The sequence below is a fragment of the Henckelia pumila genome, chromosome 2 (genome assembly GCF_033568475.1).
Source record: "Henckelia pumila isolate YLH828 chromosome 2, ASM3356847v2, whole genome shotgun sequence".
Lineage (NCBI taxonomy): Eukaryota > Viridiplantae > Streptophyta > Magnoliopsida > Lamiales > Gesneriaceae > Henckelia > Henckelia pumila.
In genome coordinates, this window is record NC_133121.1 from 20,576,881 (window position 1) to 20,583,695 (window position 6,815).

Sequence of the window (6,815 nt, forward strand, 5' to 3'; positions counted from 1 at the left end):
GCAAAATTATCGTACCAAATTAAATTGTAATTTTTCCTTATATACAAAATACTAGACATACTCTCGATATGGAAAATAACAAAAATACACACTTACACTTTTATTTGGGCCTACCACGTGCTATAGATGGGTGCATATACGAGTTATGTTTATAGAGTGTCTAAAAAAAGACAAAATACATCGACCTTTATAAAGTTTAGTAGTGTTTGAGTTGCTTACAAAACGTGCTTATGAATTTCTCCTTCTCAAAATTTCATTTTCAAGGAGAAGCTATTTGTATTTTTTTCAAATAATCTCAAACACTAATTTAGAAATGAAAGCAGAGAAGATAGGCTTGATCTAGATCAGCCTCAAAGCAGAATGCACCCACGCCTATTAGACATTATAGCAAGCATCATCCTAATTGTCTAGTTAATTACTTTGACAAATAATTTTCGCATTAATTATTGTACTTTGGTTCTTTCCTTTGGGCCTTTAATGTAATTTTCATTTTCTCAATGAAAATACATTTTATCCATTGCTATTATTTATTATGTTATATAACTGTTAGTCTGTTATGTCATATGCGAAAGATGAAAAACTAGAAATTGTTAGAACTAAATTTGACTTGTTTCCGTGATAATAATGGTAATTAAATCTTGTTGGGTGTAGGATGTTAGGCAAGCTCGATAGATTACTAAGGTTCTTGATCTTTCTCAAGCTGACCGTGGTGATTTAAGCTCGTTGGAATTAGGCGTGATTACGATCCCGTCGGTTTTTTTTTTTTTTTTTTTAAAAAAAAATCAAATCGAATGTGGTGGGTTAGTATTTTTTAAAAAAAAAATTATGGTTTTACATGTAGAATTAGTTTTACTCTTTTGAGCGATTTTAAGTGGTTACAGTCGGGTTGGGAATCTTCAATAAATTTTTTTTATTAGAGCTTGTATTCAAATTGAGTCAAAAACAATGACAATGTGATCTTATCGACTATAAAATATAGTTCAAATCGTACAAAAATAAAACTAGATAAAACAATAATCAAGATTCAAAACTAAATTAAAAATTGAGCACAACGAAACACTTACAAATAAAAAATAACATTTACACTATTTGTCATTTTTTTAAAAAAATCAAACTTCAAACAAAATATTTGTGGTAAATGAAATAAATAATATAACAAAAGACTAGTATGAAGAATATTTAAGAAGAATGTGAATTAATTTCTTTTTAAGAGTAATAATTTTGAAGGGAGTTGAGATATAATGAATCACAATTTCTTTAATTGAGCATGCTGTTTACAAATTGTTATAGCTCTAGGGCAAATACTACAACAATCGGTTTAGACAGGATGGGGTTAGGTGCGGTTCTTGATTAAAAAAAATAAAAAATCAAATAATGTATATGATGTAGTTTATGATTATTTTTTAAATCACGATGTTTAGAAATTATTAGGGAAAAAAAAAGGTGCCATGCAATTTGATTCGGTGGTTTGGGAGGTTGCCTTGTCGTGCTAACAGCCTAATCTTTTAAGTCTTAAAGATGACATATATACTATATATGTCTCAAAACTTTCGAAGCATTGCTGAACTGTTATATCCCATCATTCGTGCTATTTTGATTCTATCTTGTTATTGTATTTGCGAGCCTTATTTGAAGACTGAAATCACACAACGATTAGAAGTCGTTTATGAACAGATTGAGCTTTGTATCGAGTTGCAATATTACTAGAAGATTCAGCTTGATAGAATTTAATTCAACTGAATTGAGTTTGTACAAGAGTTATATAAATTAAAATCCTTTATCGGAATACTTCTTACACCAAAAATAATGAGAATTGTGCACTTACTAATGTGCATCGTTATTCTTCTTGTTTGCCTAGCATTTAACTCTTGTCAAGCTTGTTGTTTGTCCTGTTGTCCACAGATTTTGGTATGTAATTTTATATTTTGATCATTGATACAAAATTTATTGCAAAACTTATTAGCAAATTTCATTAGAACGTAAACTATGCTTGGGATTTGTAACTGCAAAAACAAAACTTGACAGGAAAAAGGGAAAAAAAAAAAAGAAAACACAATGTCTAATACTCTATACAAGTTGGAGCACACTTGTTCTTCTTCATCTTCTTCCTTCTGTTCCTGATCGTGTCTCGCACATATGCGTTTTCCAGAAACTCCACCCTGTTTGCCAAAGCATCAAGCATCTGCAATTGCATCTCGTTTCGCTCATACAACTGAGTTATCATATGCATCTGTCTCTTATTAGCCTCCATCATCCGCTCTAACATCTCACTTTTCCTCTTATTCTCCGCTGCTTCTGCTGATGTATCCTCCCCATTTCCCTCCACATCCATTGTCTTTTCTTGATCTTCATCAACGTCACAAGAATTCGCCAAAAACTCGCCATTTCTTTTACCATCATCCACCAGGCCTCCGTCGAAACCAAGATTGTTGGTAGCCTCTTTCACAGGACTGCAAGTTTCTTGATTCACTTCCACCGCACCAGTAACTGGTGCATCAATTATCTCAGCATTTAAATGATTTCTCTCGACTTCCATGGTCTCATCTTCTACTTCAGCATCATTTCCGCCCTCGAATTCTTCCCCAAGATCATCCGATAACTTCAAATTTCCTGTATCATCATCCTCTTTACCTTCCTCCTCCATATCATCCTTCCCATCATTATGGACCAACATCTCCTCCACATTGTCCGAGATCCCCGTCTCAACACAATCCATCTTCTCATGTTCTTGATCCAATCCCTTGGATTCTTCGCTAGAATCTTCTTCAAAATCGTGGGAATTCTCCGGATTTCCAAATGCGGAACCATCCAATTCAGCAGAAGGCTCGATTCCCACCAATTCTGATGCAGGGACCCCATCTTCTTGCTCTTGATTTCCAGTTTCCAACTTATCATCAGCAGCACAGATAGCATCAATCTTATCCTGCAAGGCAATTGCTTTTCTTGCCACACCCTTTCTGCAAACTCTAACCCCGAAATCAATTCCCCGGATTCCATCCAACTTGAGCAGCAGATTCATCAAACTCTCACTCATTCTCAGCCTCTCCTTGTCATTTCTCCTAATCATCTCCACCACCTCATTTCTCGACAGCTTAGCCTCAACCTCATCCACCTGAGATTTGATCTCCGTGATCTTCCTCACGCTCTTCCTGGCCAAAAATCCCCTCAACACCTTCTGAATTTTCAGAGCAGACTCCAAACGTCTATCTGAATCAGATCCCACGAACCGAACAGGGATTTGAACAATTTTCCGACCCGACTCCTTCACCACCGGCGGTTGACGATCAGCATTGGCCGCGCGGCGAGTTTGCCGGGCCGGGTCGACCGCGTAAAAGGGCATTCCGAACATCGAAGGATGATGAGAATATGATCGAAAAGGACCCTCCATTTCACAATTGAAATTCAAGAACTTGTTTGTATGCAGATTTGTCTGTTTCTTGCTTTGATTTTGCTTTTGTTTGTGTCGATTGTTTCAGGTGGTTGAATTTATATAGAAGAAATGGAATCAAGAATGAGAAGTGACTCGAAATTTGTGGAAAGTTCGGCAGAAAATTTCCAGAGAAAATCTGAAACCTCTGGAAGTTTCATGAGATTTCTTTTTTAAGGTTCGCGTGTAACTAACGTATATATAAGATAAACTTTTGTGCGAAATTTAAACGAATTATATTTATTATAATTAATCAAAAAATATATATGTTTTATAAAATTAAGTTTAACAAAGGGAAACTCTCAAACAAAAAAGTTTAACAAGGGAAACAAAGATTATATATTTATACAAATGATTGTTACACTAGAATTGAATCATGTATAGAATCAATTTTAGAATGAAATAAGAACGAAAATGGAATGACAATTATATTTTATTTTAATTATTGATATCGAAAAATGAAAAAAGAATAAAATACAATTATTTTTAATAATCAAATATTTTTTAATTAAAAATAAAAAAATAATAACTATTATTATTATTAAATGATAAAATAATAATTATCAATGCTCTATTAATAAATAACATTAATTTTGTTAGCTAATTTAACTAATATAAACCTATATGATAATAATAATAATATTATTATTTTATATAATAATAATTTTATTATGATAATAAACATTAAATAATAATAATTATTATTACTATTATTATTAATTATAATAAATCTTATAAATAAATAAATAATAATTTAATTAATATTTTTATAAATAATAATAATAATCATAGATAATAAATAAATAAATCATATTATTAATAATTATTGATAAATAATATTAAAAAATAATAAATGATCATATAATAAGAATAATAATTATATAATCATTTATTATTTTATATAAAATAAATTTTAAGAAAATTGTACAAAAATAACAATAGTAGGGGAATTGTCATCTATTCAAAATGAATGGAATGATTATTCTTAAGAATATGAGAATAATCATTTTAATTATGAGAATGAACATTTTCATTCTAATTTCAAACCAAACATGGATATAGAAAATGAGATGCGAATATTCGTTCCATTTCATTGTATTTATCATTACTGAGCATGCCCTTAGTGCATCTAATAGTATGTATTTCACATTGTATATTTCTAAAAGGGGCTAATTACATATAATACCCTTGTGGAATTCAGAAATTGCTAAAAAACTTCATGAATATATTAACTCTCTGTGTTTTTAAATATTGAGAACACTACCTTGAAAACACTTATGGACAAGTGTGTGCGCTCAATATTTGAAAATATTGGGACGTTAGTGGAAAAAATTTGAAAGTACAGGGATTTAATAGATCATTTTATCATAGGAGGTTTTGAGAAATATTGGGATATTACAAGGGCAGTGAATGCAGTTAACTCTTCTAGTGATGGATTTAGGATTTCGGTACTGGAAGAGTTGCTTAAGAAAGACAGACAAAAGATTAAAAAAAAAAGACAAAAAAAAATTCACTGATTAAAGATTTCAATAACTAAATAATTTAGTTATTTGGAGCATTACAGTTAGACCTGGCCACGGTTCGTGTTTTGGTCGGGTCTGGTTTTGTAAACTCGAACCATTAACCGGCTCGTCCGTGGCCGGTTACGGTCCGGGTCACATAGTTGCGACAAATTAAAAGTAGTCTTCATTCTTCCATGCGTCATAACCAGCCCTTTTATCTTTGTCAGATATATGAGGAGCATTCTCTTGTAGAAACTTCACGAAATTCAGTGTGGTCAAGTAAAACAATATCTTTTGGTGTCATATTTTGAAGTCAACACTGAAAAACTTCTCCGATTTCTCAAAATATGACGCTGAAACAGTAGGTTGAACAGGTTCAGTAGATGCGGATGTCATCTCAGAATGCACAGAAGAATTCGTCTTAAGATTGTTGGGTTTGGAGTACTTTGCAAAATGAGATTGTTCAATTTGTGTCTTGACTGATGCTGCAACACAAATTGAGATAGGACAGGAATAAAAAAATTTAAGTCGAGGCTAGAGTTGGATTTTATCTCTTTAAGAAGAATTTGTCCCACACATGGTGCTAATGAAATATAGAAATCGTCTCCCAAGATACAACGACTTACGTTTTGTAATAGGAGCATTCCAAATTAAAAAACCCGACGAACGTTAAAGATGCTTTTTGAACTTTCTGGAATGAAGAATGTAAAACAGATATGTAACAATATGAACAGTACAAAATTACTGTATTTTCGAATTCAAGAGTGAGTAAACTGGTTTCATTCAGACATAGGAGTCTATATATAGACATCCAAAGGTTAGAGGGGCCTTTTCACAAATAATGGTGTCCCTTAGATGAGATTCAATATGATCCATCAGATTTGAATATGTAGTGACCCGTATCCAGAATTAATGATTAAGTAGTAATTAATTAAGTAATCATGTTTAGATTAAAGTAAAACAAGATTAAGGGATGTCCATAAATATATACAAAACACTCGAAGATGGTCCAACTGATCTAGACTATCGAGTAAGATCGGATGATCCGATCTAGGTTCGGACCATCCGAACTTGTGAAGATTGGAAGCTGTGTTGATGTTCGGAAGCTGTGACGATCGGACACTCCGATGACGCTTTGGACGCTCCAATCGGAGGCATCCAGCTGTCTGAAATATTGTGTAAGCAGTGACGTCAGAGATCGGACGCTCCGAATAGTGATCGGAGGCTCTGATCTACTGCCGACAGGCGTCCTCTAGAAGCTAGACACGTGATTGGCGGAGAGAGTTTGGAAGCAGGGATCGGAAGCTCCAATCGGATCGAAGGCTCCGATCTCCGTCTATATAAAAGGGTGTTGAGTTCATTTCCAAAGCGCACCATGTTCTCTCCTCTCCTCTTTAAGTTAGTCTTTTAGCTTTTAGGGTCATTCTAATATTAGGGAGTATCTATTAGCTTAGTTAAGATCTTTAGAGCATGTTTAGTGATGCATGAGTACTTTGCATCGTAGACTTGTAGTACTGGATGGTAGGCTTGGAACCTAGACGGATGCTTCTAAGACTGCCTTAGAAAGGTAGTAAGTACTGACCGAGATAGTCGGCATGATATATGAACTTATTTGTTGCATTTGTATGTGCTTTATATTCCATGTTTTACTGCTTTAACACGTGCATGATTTTATATCAGACTGTATCTCGTGAGAGGTGAGTCGAGTGTATGGGGAGGCTCAGCCCCCAAAGTTTTGTCTATCACTAGAAGACGCCGCGACGGCGAGGATTGACGCTACAGTGATAGGGGAGTATACGGGTACCCCGCGGACTAGCTACCCAGCACGGTACTGTATATTCATTGTCGCCCATGAGCAGACTATTTTATCAGGGTTTTAAATCCAT